The sequence below is a fragment of the Acipenser ruthenus genome, chromosome 35, assembly GCF_902713425.1.
Source record: "Acipenser ruthenus chromosome 35, fAciRut3.2 maternal haplotype, whole genome shotgun sequence".
Classification (NCBI taxonomy): Eukaryota; Metazoa; Chordata; class Actinopteri; order Acipenseriformes; family Acipenseridae; genus Acipenser; species Acipenser ruthenus.
In genome coordinates this window covers 6072648-6088288 of record NC_081223.1, presented here as the reverse complement: position 1 = coordinate 6088288, position 15641 = coordinate 6072648, and the positions used below count along the sequence as shown (strand labels likewise).

General features: G+C 40.5%; 1 pseudogene; it reads left to right on the top strand.

Annotated features, from left to right (window-relative positions):
* The window catches only part of LOC117395248 (P2X purinoceptor 4-like), a 40048-nt pseudogene that overhangs the window by 4659 nt on the left and 19748 nt on the right, over positions 1-15641 (top strand).

The window sequence follows — 15641 nt, the reverse complement described above, 5'->3', positions numbered from 1 at the left end:
TGGAGCAGCTTCTGTGAAGAGGGGAGTCTGGTTTTTGTCCTTCGTCCCACAAGTAATTGAACTGTTGATGCCAAACCCTCCAGTAGTGTGTTGCGATAGTCCAGTAATGTAAGATGTGGATGTTGACAATCAGCTTCGGCTTTTCTTAACAATTCTTATTCTTTTTATTTGCATGGCTTTTTCAGCCTTTCCATTAGATTGAGGATATCTAGGCAATGCTGTACTATGCTTAAGCCCATACTCTTTGCTGAACTGTTGAAATCCTGCAGATGCATACTGTGGGCCATTGTCAGATATCACTTCATCTGGAATTCCATGTCTGCTGAACTGTTTGCAGTAGGTAATTACCATTGAGCTCTTGGCATTTGCCAGCTTGTTGATTTCAATGCAGTTTCAATATGGGAGGAGTCATACGAAAAAAAACACTCATTATCATATAATAGACGTATCCCACCAACTTAACACGACCATCATGACAGTAAAAATAAACATAATGAAGCGTTCTTACTTTTGTATAAGCCGCACGAAGACTAACTCGACTGTGCAGAATACTTTTTTTTCTATGGGTAAATATCGTGACTTTCTTCCTAAGCATCGGGACGCGGGTCATTTGCTAGGAAATCGGGACTGTCCCGACCATATAGGGACTGTTGGCATGTATGCATGTATTATTTACCGAGTCTCACACATGTAGCCAATACAACAACTGTATTAGTACACACTCTGTCCCTACAAACTTGGAACTTAATATACTCTCCTAGAGTAGGTCACCATCTATTGGCATACCCCGGTATTGCACAAATATAGCAAATGCATATTAATGTTTACCGTTTATATTCTGATTGTTCACAAACATACAGAAACATTCAGGTATTGCATGTAAAGAATATGAATATTAATATTACATCATAGAATACATTTATATTGAAATAAGTTAAAGATGTATTTTTCTATAGGCACGCTGTAGTAGTAATATTATTTAGTCATTTAAAAGACGCTTTTATCCAAAGCGACTTACAGAGACTAGGGGGTGAACAACTGCTGTTCTGTGCTTTAGGTCGCATAGTCATTTTTGGACTTCTTTATTTGACATTTTTTATGGAAGACGTTGCGTTTATTTTTTCAGTTATATCCTTCCTTATTTTAAATTTGCCAGTGGCTCTAAACCTTTGCCGAAAAGAACAGTTTGATGTGCTAAAATCTCATCATCGAGCAAAACTCAACTTGGGTGGCTATTAATGTATTTTTCCTTTTTTTCTCATTGTTGATCAGTGCTTGAATTATGGGACAAAAAGTAGGGGGCCCTAAAATGTGAATGCGAAGTGACTGTTAGCACAGCCAATCAATGTGTTCCTCTCAGACTTCACAAGCATATACAAACTCCAGTATGTAAATCACAGTATTCCAGTACGCACTAGTGATACAAAATCACCATATTTGTCATGTTTGATTTTTTTCTGCTTGCTTTTTTTTTCTCAAGGAAACAAAGTGAGTCAACACTCGCTTAGTTTATAGATAGATCTTTATTTTTATATTATTATTATTATTATTATTTGTTTATGTAGCAGACGCCTTTATCCAAGGCGACTTACAGAGACTATGTGAACTATGCATCAGCTGCAGAGTCGCTTACAATTACATCTCACCCAAAAGACGGAGCACAAGGAGGTTAAGTGACTTACTCAGGGTCACACAATGAGTCAGTGGCTGAGGTGGGATTTGAACCGGGGACCTCCTGGTTACAAACCCTTTTCTTTAACCACTGGACCACACAGCCTCCAACTTTTTTTAAAAAGTTGATTGAATTAATAAAAGCTGAAAAACACAGTACAGAAAACATTCCTTAAAACAGACCGTCCTTAATGTTTTGCAAATAGGGACCTCGTATTTCTTTCACAAGAGTATAGTTTTTTTTTTTTTTTAAATCAATCTCAAACTTTATTTACTTTGGGGGAAAAAAAATATTCTTTACATAACTCATAAGTTAAATCTTTATGAATACGTGTAGGCATATATCCATGGCAACCAATACTTATTTTAATTTATACCCCTAGCTTTGAAGACAAGAAATCCCTTAATATGATATTGCACTGTATATACCATCACAAAGTGCTTTACAGAGGCAGGCTGTGAACTGTGCATTATATGCAGAGTCACTTACAATAGGACATTGACTTAACATCTCATCCGCAGGGTTGGATTGCAAGAAGATAAAGTGACTTGCTCAGGGTCACACGTGAGTCAGTCAGTGGCAGAGGTGGCATTTGAACTGGTTACAAGCCTGGGACTGTAGCCACTGGACCGTACTGCCTCCTTGATATATTATATATATATATTCCCTGTGTTACTCCCTCTCTCCTGCATCACACAAGAACTGAGACAGGGAATCCTCAGGTTCTCCAATAGACGGTTTATTGAAGGCAGTTCTTGCAGCCGTTCCCACTCATGCAGTAACTTTAAAATAAAGAATCCAAATGGTTTCAGCCAGCTTCATTTATTACTCCCTATCCCTCCTTCCCAATCATGCAGTAATACAAAATACAATTATATTTAGAGATAGCATGCTGAAATAAAATACATTTCTCAGAAAACACATTATTGCATGTTTTATCATTTACATTGAACCTTATTTTTCTAACAGTTTCATAAAATATTTAACACTACTACTCATTTAATGTAAACAACAAAAATAAACAGGAGAACAACGTACCTGTAAAATAAACCATTCCAATGGTTTCAGCCAGCTTCGGGTCTGACTCCCTATCTCCTCTACAGAAAACATAAAGTAATGAATATACTAGCTGAGCCATTGTCATTGAAGTCAGGCCAAAGCCCAGTGAAACACAATGCAGTCTACACATCAGCACCCACGTGTGGACATCCAATAATCAGAAATGCACTAAATACAGATTTCAAACTGTGTGCACTCATATGGAAGTATTACATTAACCGTCCAGCTGCCCATTTATTTTGGCAATTTCCAAATTTTTCATTCTCAGCCCTCAAATAAGTAATTTAGATAAAATTACTTTGCTATAGTTTAAAAAAATAAATTCTTATATTGTTATGAAACATGGAAATATATTATTTTCAATAAGACTTAAACAACAACAATGTGTTTACAATTATAGCATTATAACAATATAAATCACAACATCCCCCCCATGGCAGCATTATAATTACAGTGCAGCAAAAAGTCATTGTGCAGGCATATCACTTTTTAGAAATAACTTTGGTGTGATAGATTTCAAAGCAGATGCCCTTCAAACTCTAATCAATGCTAATGTCTTTATCTAGCACATATATGTAGCGGACGCACTGACTCTCCCCCCCCCCCCTCACTGCACCCCTAAAAGCTAATCTGAGTACGCCACCCCCTAATATAGAGTTTTATATTATAGAGCTGGAGGGATACCCTATAGGACTAGACACATAAGCAAATGTTACCAAGTTTCTACAACAGCCCCCCCCCCTCAATTAAATGAGCCAGCAGACAAGAATGCAGTTTAGAATGTTTTATTACAAAAGAAATATTAAACTAAAACAAGATCAACAATGAATGCAGAACTATGTATAGAAAATGACTGATAGATGCAATACCGAAAACTGCCACACGATGGCCAACAAGCATGTGCTTAAGGATTCAACTAATACAATAGATGATAAGCACAAGGCACACCTTAATTTTAAACCACTGAATCTCTCCCAGCGTGTGCTCATAGAGGGGCAAACTAAAAAAGAAAAATAGTATTCAAACTACAAGTGCATATATATCAAAACCAGACATGTAATTACAACAACGCAATTCTCTATAACAAAAAGAAAATACAGAAGACCAAGGTGAATACAAAACAAACCATAATTGTGCAATAAACGTAAAAAACAAAATATAATTCCAAACAAAACAACTCACCCCTCCAAAATCACCCTACCATGCTGGCAGAGGCCCAGGAAGAATTCCTTAGTGTTAGCTATGGTTAGTAATATTGCAGTACGTATACAACGGCAGGATGGGCAACAGAAGCAAGCGCTAAATCAGTTTAGTACTACACAAAATGCGGTTCGGATAACTACAGGTCAAAACCGCATAGACAGTAAAAAAGAGCTAAAATAAACAAAGCGAAACCCTTTAATCAAATCATGATACAAGAAACAGTGGCGGTCACACTCCTCGGCGAGTTGAATTACCGTGGACACGGAGTTTCCCTGATCGCCCTTCTCTGAAGAGTAACAAAGGAACTCGCTGGCAGTCCTGATCGAAAAACAGCGTTGCGGTCAAGAGCAGTCAATGGAACACAGCTTTTATAAGGTACATTAAATCAGTTTCAATTAACACGCAATTAGGTTGTTAGTAGCAGTTGTCTTACCTGCTACATTTACATCAGAAAACTTGTCTCATATTTTCAATCGCGTCATATACTGTATCTTCCACAGTTTCAGGTACGGGTGTATATTGCTGTTATATGCATTATTATCTGTGTAGGTTACTTCATCGGTCGTTTTGAGCAGTGCCAATTCTAACAAGGGCCAAACCAAATCAAACCCTGATCACTCTTGCGAAAGATTGTTTATGCGATAATATCGCGAGTTTCCATATCGCATTTTCTTAATCCCGAAACCAAAAAAGCCATTTCCAATCTGCGAAATGAGCAGGACTGGAGGGACCGCCGAATACAACATGAAATCAGCTGTTGACCAATCCCCAGCCGGTATGTGTGACATTTTGAAGGGGCGGAAACAAGGCGGTAACATGCGAAAAGGCAGGCAAAGACAGCCAGGGCAGAAAAAAATAAAATTAAAATCTGTTTATTATTATTATTATTATTATTATTATTATTATTATTATTATTATTATTTCTTCTGTAAAACCCAAAGCAAATTTAAAAACCTCATCTTGATGCTTCTGAGATGACAGTTAGGCTACCATTCTAGGTATTTGTGACAAAGTGGCTGCTGATTAGAAACAGGTGCAGAGGTGATGCAGTGCAGAAATAACCACACAAAGGAAACTGTAATCCGGTTTAGAAAAAGGGGTTTCTTTTATTTGTAAACTCCCGGTCTGGCGGAAAAAACAATAATCCTCCAGCAATATACACCAATGTGTAAAGCACGGAAGGAAACAATTATAATGGTGTGCAGACCAAATAATAATAACATGTTATCCGCCCCACAATAATACTAAATGGTCACCAGTCCAGGTGCGTGCAGTAGTGCTCGGGGTGGGTGATAACAATAAACAGTGACTGTGGTGTTGTTGCTCCAGGTAGTGCTGGCCCAAGGCGACAGCTCCGGAGACGTGTTAGCCGTCTAGTGAATTTCACAAAAACAAAAGACAATAACTAACAGCAACAAAACAAACAAAACACTCACAAACTCTTTTCTCTAATACAATTCAATGGGGATCTCTCCTGGTCCTTCCAGTTCCTTGTCACTCTGAATCAAGCGAAGGAAAAGATTTACGATCCTCCGTCCCCTTTATGCTATCATGCATGACCCCTTGGTAAACGACTGCAGCTGTCTCTACTGGCTGCAGCTGCTACCTCGTTTCCCTTCCGGGTCAATACGTTCCTGCAACGGAGTCTCGCCTTCTTCCAGACTGACTGACTTCCCGGCCTGGGGAAAGAACTGTCAGGCCAGCCCGTCCAAAGACTTCCCCTTTCGCTGCTTAGTGCCCTCACACGTCGGGAGGGAGATTTACAACCAAAACTCATATTTCTGTCACAGTATTACATTTTGTTATCTACATGGATTTATACGTTTCGAGGGGACCGCTTGGCATGCTGACATGGTAAGCCAAAATACAATTTGTGCTCCCTTGAACTGGAACGATGGCCTTGTTCTTACATGCCGAGACTTTGGGCTTCATAATGTTTCTGTGTGCTCGGAACGTATCCAGTTTCCACGCACCGCTGTACAGAAACAATCTGCACTTTAAACTTCTTGTTGTCCTGCTTAGAACCATCTCTGTGTATTCCCAATCACGGCCACCCAAATGCATAACCAAGCGCAGTACTTATGGGCTGATGGCCACTCAGAGAGAGGGAAACCCAACACACCCTCTTCCCCAACTCTCTGTGTCATCGCCATGACTGACAGGCGGATCTTACGAGGCTGCTGCCCTCTTCCTGCAGAACCATGCATGCGCCAGACAGTCAGTACAGATCTCCCCTGTTACAAGCAGTTTTTATCACCTGATGCAGGCCAGGCCAGTCTTCTTAACCACGACTCTTCATCAAAAATTAAAACTCCCGCTCACTTGTACAGTCTTGTACACACTGCAGATTGATTGGTTACATCTCCAATCATCCATACTGTGTGCGACCAAAACAGCAGTTTGATTGATAGTAAGCTACCATGTACACCTTCTACAATGCTCACCCGCAAATATTTTAAATATAAAGTATGTAAAGGTAAAGCTAATTCAGTGGTGTTCATCACTGTCTTGCGTATGTTGCCAAAAACTGACTTTCCCCACAAAATTTAAAAACATGCAATATCTGGCTAGATAAAAAATCTTCCCGCAGCAAACAGATTTCAAGCATCCCTGATGAGAAGTTATGGGGCCAAAAGTTAGGGGGCCCGAAGCAGAAGTTGCAAAATGATTTTCAAGTGGGAGAAATGAACCTGCCCCTGTTGAAAACAAAGATGTATAATTTGGTGGCAAAAAAAAAAAAAAAAAAAAAAAAACTTGCAGTGCAAATGCATTGTGACCTCGATTTTCTCTCTAAAAATGTGCCTTCTGAAGATCAGGCTGAATGTGCCTACTTTTAAAATCCCTAAATTGAGATATAATACAGGCCAATGTGCTGTTGTGTATCAGGCATCTGATCTCTGGAATTCATTCTTCTAACATAAAAGCAGCCTCTTCACAATACGTTTTTAAATCACTCCGAAATATTTATTATATTACAAGGCTTGTAAATCCTATAAATATTGACTCTGGGCAGGATCATGTAAATCTGTTTGAAGTTTTATGCTTCTATTTTGTATTTATGTTTTCATGACTGTTTTAGTTGTTTTTGTCTTTGTTTTTGTTTTTGTCTTGTTTGAATTGATGTCTTTTTTGCCATTAATTTGTGTTTGAACTCAGCAGTGTCATGCTGTTTTTCTCTATCCATTCTCTCTGCTAACACTGTGTTTGAACTCAGCAGTGTCATGCTGTTTTTTCTCTATCTGTCTTCTCTGCTAACACTGTGTTTGAACTCAGCAGTGTCATGCTGTTTTTCTCTTTCCATTCTCTCTGCTAACACTGTGTTTGAACTCAGCAGTGTCATGCTGTTTTTTCTCTATCTGTCTTCTCTGCTAACACTGTGTTTGAACTCAGCAGTGTCATGCTGTTTTTCTCTTTCCATTCTCTCTGCTAACACTGTGTTTGAACTCAGCAGTGTCATGCTGTTTTTTCTTTATCTGTCTTCTCTGCTAACACTGTGTTTGCACCTCAGCAGTGTCATGCTGTTTTTTCTCTATCCATTCTCTCTGCAAACACTGTGTTTGAACTCAGCAGTGTCATGCTGTTTTTTCTTTATCTGTCTTCTCTGCTAACACTGTGTTTGCACCTCAGCAGTGTCATGCTGTTTTTTCTCTATCCATTCTCTCTGCTAACACTCCTCTCTGCTAACACTGTGTTTGAACTCAGCAGTGTCATGCTGTTTTTTCTCTATCCGTTCTCTCTGCTAACACTGTGTTTGAACTCAGCAGTGTCATGCTGTTTTTTCTCTATCTGTCTTCTCTGCTAACACTGTGTTTGCACCTCGGCAGTGTCATGCTGTTTTTTCTCTATCCATTCTCTCTGCTAACACTGTGTTTGCACATCGACAGTGTCATGCTGTTTTTTCTCTCTACCTGTCTTCTCTGCTAACACTGTGTTTGAACTCAGCACTGTCATGCTATTTTTTCTCTATCTGTCTTCTCTGCTAACACTGTGTTTGAACTCGGCAGTGTCATGCTGTTTTTTCTATATCTGTCTTCTCTGCTAACACTGTGTTTGCACCTCAGCAGTGTCATGCTGATTTTTTCTCTATCTGTCTTCTCTGCTAACACTGTGTTTGCACCTCAGCAGTGTCATGCTGTTTTTTTTCTCTATCTGTCTTCTCTGCTAACACTGTGTTTGAACTCGGCAGTGTCATGCTGTTTTTTCTCTATCCATTCTCTCTGCTAACACTGTGTTTGAACTCAGTAGTGTCATGCTGTTTTTTCTCTATCTGTCTTCTCTGCTAACACTGTGTTTGCACCTCAGCAGTGTCATGCTGTTTTTTCTCTATCCATTCTCTCTGCTAACACTGTGTTTGCACATCGACAGTGTCATGCTGTTTTTTCTCTCTACCTGTCTTCTCTGCTAACACTGTGTTTGAACTCAGCACTGTCATGCTATTTTTTCTCTATCTGTCTTCTCTGCTAACACTGTGTTTGAACTCGGCAGTGTCATGCTGTTTTTTCTATATCTGTCTTCTCTGCTAACACTGTGTTTGCACCTCAGCAGTGTCATGCTGTTTTTTTTCTCTATCTGTCTTCTCTGCTAACACTGTGTTTGAACTCGGCAGTGTCATGCTGTTTTTTCTCTATCCATTCTCTCTGCTAACACTGTGTTTGCACCTCAGCAGTGTCATGCTGTTTTTTTTCTCTATCTGTCTTCTCTGCTAACACTGTGTTTGAACTCAGCACTGTCATGCTGTTTTTTTCTCTATCCATTCTCTCTGCTAACACTGTGTTTGCATATCGACAGTGTCATGCTGTTTTTTCTCTCTATCTGTCTTCTCTGCTAACACTGTGTTTGAACTCGGCAGTGTCATGCTGTTTTTTCTCTATCCATTCTCTCTGCTAACACTGTGTTTGCACCTCAGCAGTGTCATGCTGTTTTTTCTCTATCTGTCTTCTCTGCTAACACTGTGTTTGAACTCAGCAGTGTCATGCTGTTTTTTCTCTATCTGTCTTCTCTGCTAACACTGTGTTTGAACTCGGCAGTGTCATGCTGTTTTTTCTCTATCCATTCTCTCTGCTAACACTGTGTTTGCACCTCAGCAGTGTCATGCTGTTTTTTTCTCTATCCATTCTCTCTGCTAACACTCTGTTTGCACCTCGGCAGTGTCATGCTGTTTTTTTCTCTATCCATTCTCTCTGCTAACACTGTGTTTGAACTCAGCAGTGTCATGCTGTTTTTTCTTTATCTGTCTTCTCTGCTAACACTGTGTTTGCACCTCAGCAGTGTCATGCTGTTTTTTCTCTATCCATTCTCTCTGCTAACACTCTGTTTGCACCTCGGCAGTGTCATGCTGTTTTTTCTCTATCCATTCTCTCTGCTAACACTGTGTTTGCACATCGACAGTGTCATGCTGTTTTTTCTCTCTATCTGTCTTCTCTGCTAACACTGTGTTTGAACTCAGCAGTGTCATGCTGTTTTTTCTCTATCCGTTCTCTCTGCTAACACTGTGTTTGAACTCAGCAGTGTCATGCTGTTTTTTCTCTATCCATTCTCTCTGCTAACACTGTGTTTGAACTCAGCAGTGTCATGCTGTTTTTTCTCTATCTGTCTTCTCTGCTAACACTGTGTTTGAACTCGGCAGTGTCATGCTGTTTTTTCTCTATCCATTCTCTCTGCTAACACTGTGTTTGAACTCAGCAGTGTCATGCTGTTTTTTCTCTATCCATTCTCTCTGCTAACACTGTGTTTGAAATCAGCACTGTCATGCTGTTTTTTCTCTATCTGTCTTCTCTGCTAACACTCTGTTTGCACCTCGGCAGTGTCATGCTGTTTTTTCTCTATCTGTCTTCTCTGCTAACACTGTGTTTGCACCTCAGCAGTGTCATGCTGTTTTTTCTCTATCTGTCTTCTCTGCTAACACTGTGTTTGAACTGGGCAGTGTCATGCTGTTTTTTCTCTATCCATTCTCTCTGCTAACACTGTGTTTGAACTCAGCACTGTCATGCTGTTTTTTCTCTATCCATTCTCTCTGCTAACACTGTGTTTGCATATCGACAGTGTCATGCTGTTTTTTCTCTCTATCTGTCTTCTCTGCTAACACTGTGTTTGAACTCAGCACTGTCATGCTGTTTTTTCTCTATCCATTCTCTCTGCTAACACTGTGTTTGAACTCAGCAGTGTCATGCTGTTTTTTCTCTATCTGTCTTCTCTGCTAACACTGTGTTTGAACTCGGCAGTGTCATGCTGTTTTTTCTCTATCCATTCTCTCTGCTAACACTGTGTTTGAACTCAGCAGTGTCATGCTGTTTTTTCTCTATCAATTCTCTCTGCTAACACTGTGTTTGAACTCAGCACTGTCATGCTGTTTTTTCTCTATCTGTCTTCTCTGCTAACACTGTGTTTGAACTCGGCAGTGTCATGCTGTTTTTTCTCTATCTGTCTTCTCTGCTAACACTGTGTTTGCACCTCAGCACTGTCATGCTGTTTTTTCTCTATCTGTCTTCTCTGCTAACACTGTGTTTGAACTCAGCAGTGTCATGCTGTTTTTTCTCTATCTGTCTTCTCTGCTAACACTGTGTTTGCACCTCAGCAGTGTCATGCTGTTTTTTCTCTATCCATTCTCTCTGCTAACACTGTGTTTGAACTCAGCAGTGTCGTGCTGTTTTTTCTCTATCTGTCTTCTCTGCTAACACTGTGTTTGAACTCGGCAGTGTCGTGCTGTTTTTTCTCTATCTGTCTTCTCTGCTAACACTGTGTTTGAACTCGGCAGTGTCACGCTGTTTTTTCTCTATCCATTCTCTCTGCTAACACTGTGTTTGAACTCAGCAGTGTCATGCTGTTTTTTCTCTATCTGTCTTCTCTGCTAACACTGTGTTTGCACCTCAGCAGTGTCATGCTGTTTTTTCTCTATCCATTCTCTCTGCTAACACTGTGTTTGAACTCAGCACTGTCATGCTGTTTTTTCTCTATCCATTCTCTCTGCTAACACTGTGTTTGCATATCGACAGTGTCATGCTGTTTTTTCTCTCTATCTGTCTTCTCTGCTAACACTGTGTTTGAACTCAGCACTGTCATGCTGTTTTTTCTCTATCCATTCTCTCTGCTAACACTGTGTTTGAACTCAGCAGTGTCATGCTGTTTTTTCTCTATCTGTCTTCTCTGCTAACACTGTGTTTGCACCTCAGCAGTGTCATGCTGTTTTTTCTCTTTCCATTCTCTCTGCTAACACTGTGTTTGAACTCGGCAGTGTCACGCTGTTTTTTCTCTATCCATTCTCTCTGCTAACACTGTGTTTGAACTCAGCAGTGTCATGCTGTTTTTTCTCTATCTGTCTTCTCTGCTAACACTGTGTTTGCACCTCAGCAGTGTCATGCTGTTTTTTCTCTATCTGTCTTCTCTGCTAACACTGTGTTTGAACTCGGCAGTGTCACGCTGTTTTTTTCTCTATCTGTCTTCTCTGCTAACACTGTGTTTGCACCTCGGCAGTGTCATGCTGTTTTTTCTCTATCCATTCTCTCTGCTAACACTGTGTTTGAACTCAGCAGTGTCATGCTGTTTTTTCTCTATCTGTCTTCTCTGCTAACACTGTGTTTGCACCTCAGCAGTGTCATGATGTTTTTTCTCTATCCATTCTCTCTGCTAACACTGTGTTTGAACTCAGCAGTGTCATGCTGTTTTTTCTCTATCTGTCTTCTCTGCTAACACTGTGTTTGAACTCGGCAGTGTCATGCTGTTTTTTCTCTATCCATTCTCTCTGCTATCACTGTGTTTGAACTCAGCAGTGTCATGCTGTTTTTTCTCTAACTGTCTTCTCTGCTAACACTGTGTTTGAACTCAGCACTGTCATGCTGTTTTTTCTCTATCCATTCTCTCTGCTAACACTGTGTTTGCATATCGACAGTGTCATGCTGTTTTTTCTCTCTATCTGTCTTTTCTGCTAACACTGTGTTTGAACTCAGCAGTGTCATGCTGTTTTTTCTCTATCTGTCTTCTCTGCTAACACTGTGTTTGAACTCAGCAGTGTCATGCTGTTTTTTCTCTATCCATTCTCTCTGCTAACACTGTGTTTGAACTCGGCAGTGTCACGCTGTTTTTTCTCTATCCATTCTCTCTGCTAACACTGTGTTTGAACTCAGCAGTGTCATGCTGTTTTTTCTCTATCCATTCTGTCTGCTAACACTGTGTTTGAACTCAGCAGTGTCATGCTGTTTTTTCTCTATCCATTCTCTCTGCTAACACTGTGTTTGAACTCAGCACTGTCATGCTGTTTTTTCTTTATCTGTCTTCTCTGCTAACACTGTGTTTGAATTCAGGAGTGTCATGCTGTTTTTTCTCTATCTGTCTTCTCTGCTAACACTGTGTTTGCACCTCGGCAGTGTCATGCTGTTTTTTCTCTATCCGTTCTCTCTGCTAACACTGTGTTTGTACTCAGCAGTGTCATGCTGTTTTTTGTCTATCCATTCTCTCTGCTAACACTGTGTTTGAACTCAGCAGTGTCATGCTGTTTTTTCTCTATCCGTTCTCTCTGCTAACACTGTGTTTGAACTCGGCAGTGTCATCCTGTTTTGGAAAAAGGAATACCAGGAAAACAGTCACCTTGTCAGCTCGGTGACCGCGAAAGTGAAAGGCGTGGCAGTTACCAATGACTCTGAGCTGGAGAGAGTATTATGGGATGTCGTCGATCACAGTAGTTTATCACAGGTAACATGCTAACAGAATACCTCGTCACGTTGACAAACTTTACTGATACTATGGTATAAGGTGCAGCAATTCTACACAATTGTTACTATGAGTTTCTCATAGAACAAAGTACAAACATTACATGTGCAGCGAGCTAATATGATCAAACTCAAAAGAGCTACAAAGAAAAGCAAACATAAAAAGAACATAATGAAAACCGTGATAAACGCTGCTCAGGCAAGCTATGATTGTGTGAACAGCCAACTCTGCACAGACTCGCACTATTGTAAATAGGAATGAAACCAATGTTATTTGTCCTTCTTTCACAGGAGCAGCTTACAGCACACCACCCCTGTGTTCACCTCCATTCACAAACAATGGCTACTTTATATAACCACAGATTACTGCAGCAGTATGGAGTAGTGGTTAGGGCTCTGGACTCTTGACTGGAGGGTCATGGGTTCAATCCCAGGGGGGGGGACACTGCTGCTGTACCCTTGAGCAAGGTACTTTACCTAGATTGCTCCAGTAAAAACCCAACTGTATAAATGGGGAATTATATGTAAAAATAATGTGTAAATAATAATGTGGTATCTTGTAACAATTATAAGTTGGATAAGGGCATCTGCTAAGAAATAAATAATAATAATCAAGTATTGCTGGACTAGAAAAATGATCCCCCGGGTCCTGCGCTCCTATCCGCTACACTTGAATTCCTTCTCACTGATATTATAATCGATCATCAGAGTGCCTTTACTTTCATCATCATACAGTTAATTCAATATTCTGCTTCATGAAACAACATCTAATTGGTCCTCATTTGTTTATTGCTCTAAATAATAAACACTTCATGAGGCAGGAGCCAGGCCTGCGTAAAGGGACTACTAAAATAAAGACAAAGTGCTTGTGGCTTTAGCAACAGAAGAGGGGCTCCCCTCGACTGCTCGAGAACCGCCCTCGCTGAGGTGAGGCCGAACCGATCGACCTCCAAGACCGGTAATGTTGCACCCTTAAAAGAAACAAGCAGCAGCCCGCTTTCTTCTTCTACTTGCAACTTTATTAAGCCACGGTCCCAATCGGTTTTTAACAAAGCAAGGCGTATCACTTCTTTCGTACATACAACTCAGGTTTTTTTCTACACACAGATCTAGCATTTTCAGTTGTATTTTCTTTATTTTTTAATAGCAGTTCACTGTTATCACACGTGCACACTTCCTTTTTCTTTTTTTGTCTTCTTTTTGTTTTGTTTGTATTTTTTCTTTTCCTCTACCTTTCACACTGTGACCTTCCACCTCCCCACGTTCAAAACTGTCTACGTCTTAAAGGTACAGTGCTCCATTACAAACTAATTTGACTCTGGCTACTATAAACAGCAGGTATTGTATGTGCCTTTGGTTTTCTGCATGAAGGTTTTTAAATGCATCAACTAATGCCCAACGTTCATATTTTTATTCCCAGCATTTTCTAGGGCTCAACACCCTCCCGTACTAAGAAAATAAAAATGTTGTCAAAACATTTTATTAACAGTAATAAACAATTTAACCTTAAAGTGGTGTGTGGCAAGTTTTCTTTTACAAAGATTACATTTTACACCTTTCATCTCAATACTTATGGCATAAATACAAGAAATAGTAAAACTGTCCTATTTTTCTTGTTTTTCAGGAGTTTAAATTAGCCTACAGTTATGTTGGTTGGCCAACCAACAAAAATGATGAGACAGGCATGACATCTACCATTTCACTCCTTTTTTCTCTGGTTTTAAACATGTACATGCCACTTTTCACTTAGATCACAAATACTTGAATAGTAAAATTCCGTCAACTGTACTAGTACTCTGTATCTTTAACTCACTGAAGAACAGGTGTCACTTTTGTGTTCAGTTATACTCTGGTAGTCTAACCCAGTAGTTACTAGGGACTGTAAATAGACAATTACTTCAAAACTACACTAACTGTCAGTCAGGCATTGTAAATAAACATGTACTTTAAAATACCTTAATGGTCCACTGTCACAAAGACGGCCAGAGTGGGTGGCGTCAGACCAGAAAAGGAATACACAGAGACGGTGATGGTGATGAGAAATGCTGAGTGCAATGGCTGCACTCAGCGTTTAATGACAAAATAAAAGGTTTAAACAGAAAACACGGGACACGGCACTTGCGCCAAAATAAATAGACAAACGAAACGAACTAAACAGTGCACAGACAGACGAACAAAACACGGTGAGCAGATACAACTAATATTCTTCTTCTTCTTCTTCTTCTTCTTCTTCTTCTTCTTCTTGTTATTACTTTTACCTCTCCACACCCGTTCTCCACTCACCGAACACCAACCCCGACTGCAAGAAATGTGCGTCTATATATATACTATTGTGCTGGGATTCAATTACTAATTAATTATTCACTTGAATCCCAGCACGTGAATTAATTCTGTGCAACCCCGTGCTCACATATTACATTTAACCAGCACGTGAAGTGATTTGTGCTCTCCTCGTGCCTAAATACAAATCTACACTTTAAATACACGTGAAACACAGACCCGTTTATATCCTGTGTACCAATGACTATACACCAACATTAACACACACACACGCACGCAACATACAACACAGAACACACAAATGCACACAGGGGCGGGGCACTTTGCCACATATACCCCCCCTTGTGCGCAGCACACATGGCCTCAACGGCCACCTCCCCCTTAAAAATCCAGCAGTCCAGGACAAAGTCTCGGGCTGGGAAGGGAGGCTTCAGTGGGCCCATGGCTGGCCATGCTGTCAGCACCCCTGCCGGTAGTGGCACGGCTGACAGCCTATTGGTCCCGTCCTGCAGCGAAAAAGCTGCGGGGGCAGGTGGTCCCCCGACCTCCCCCTTCTTCGTAGCCGGCAGCTCCCTCCTGTGGGGCTCCGGCCACAAGAACTCCTGCAGCGAAACTGCTGCTGGGGAAAGTGGTCTCCAGACCTTGTCCCCTTCTTTGTAGCCAGTAGCTCCCTTTGGTGGGGCTCCGACCACAGTACTGCCGGCAGCGAAGAAGCTGCAGTGGGA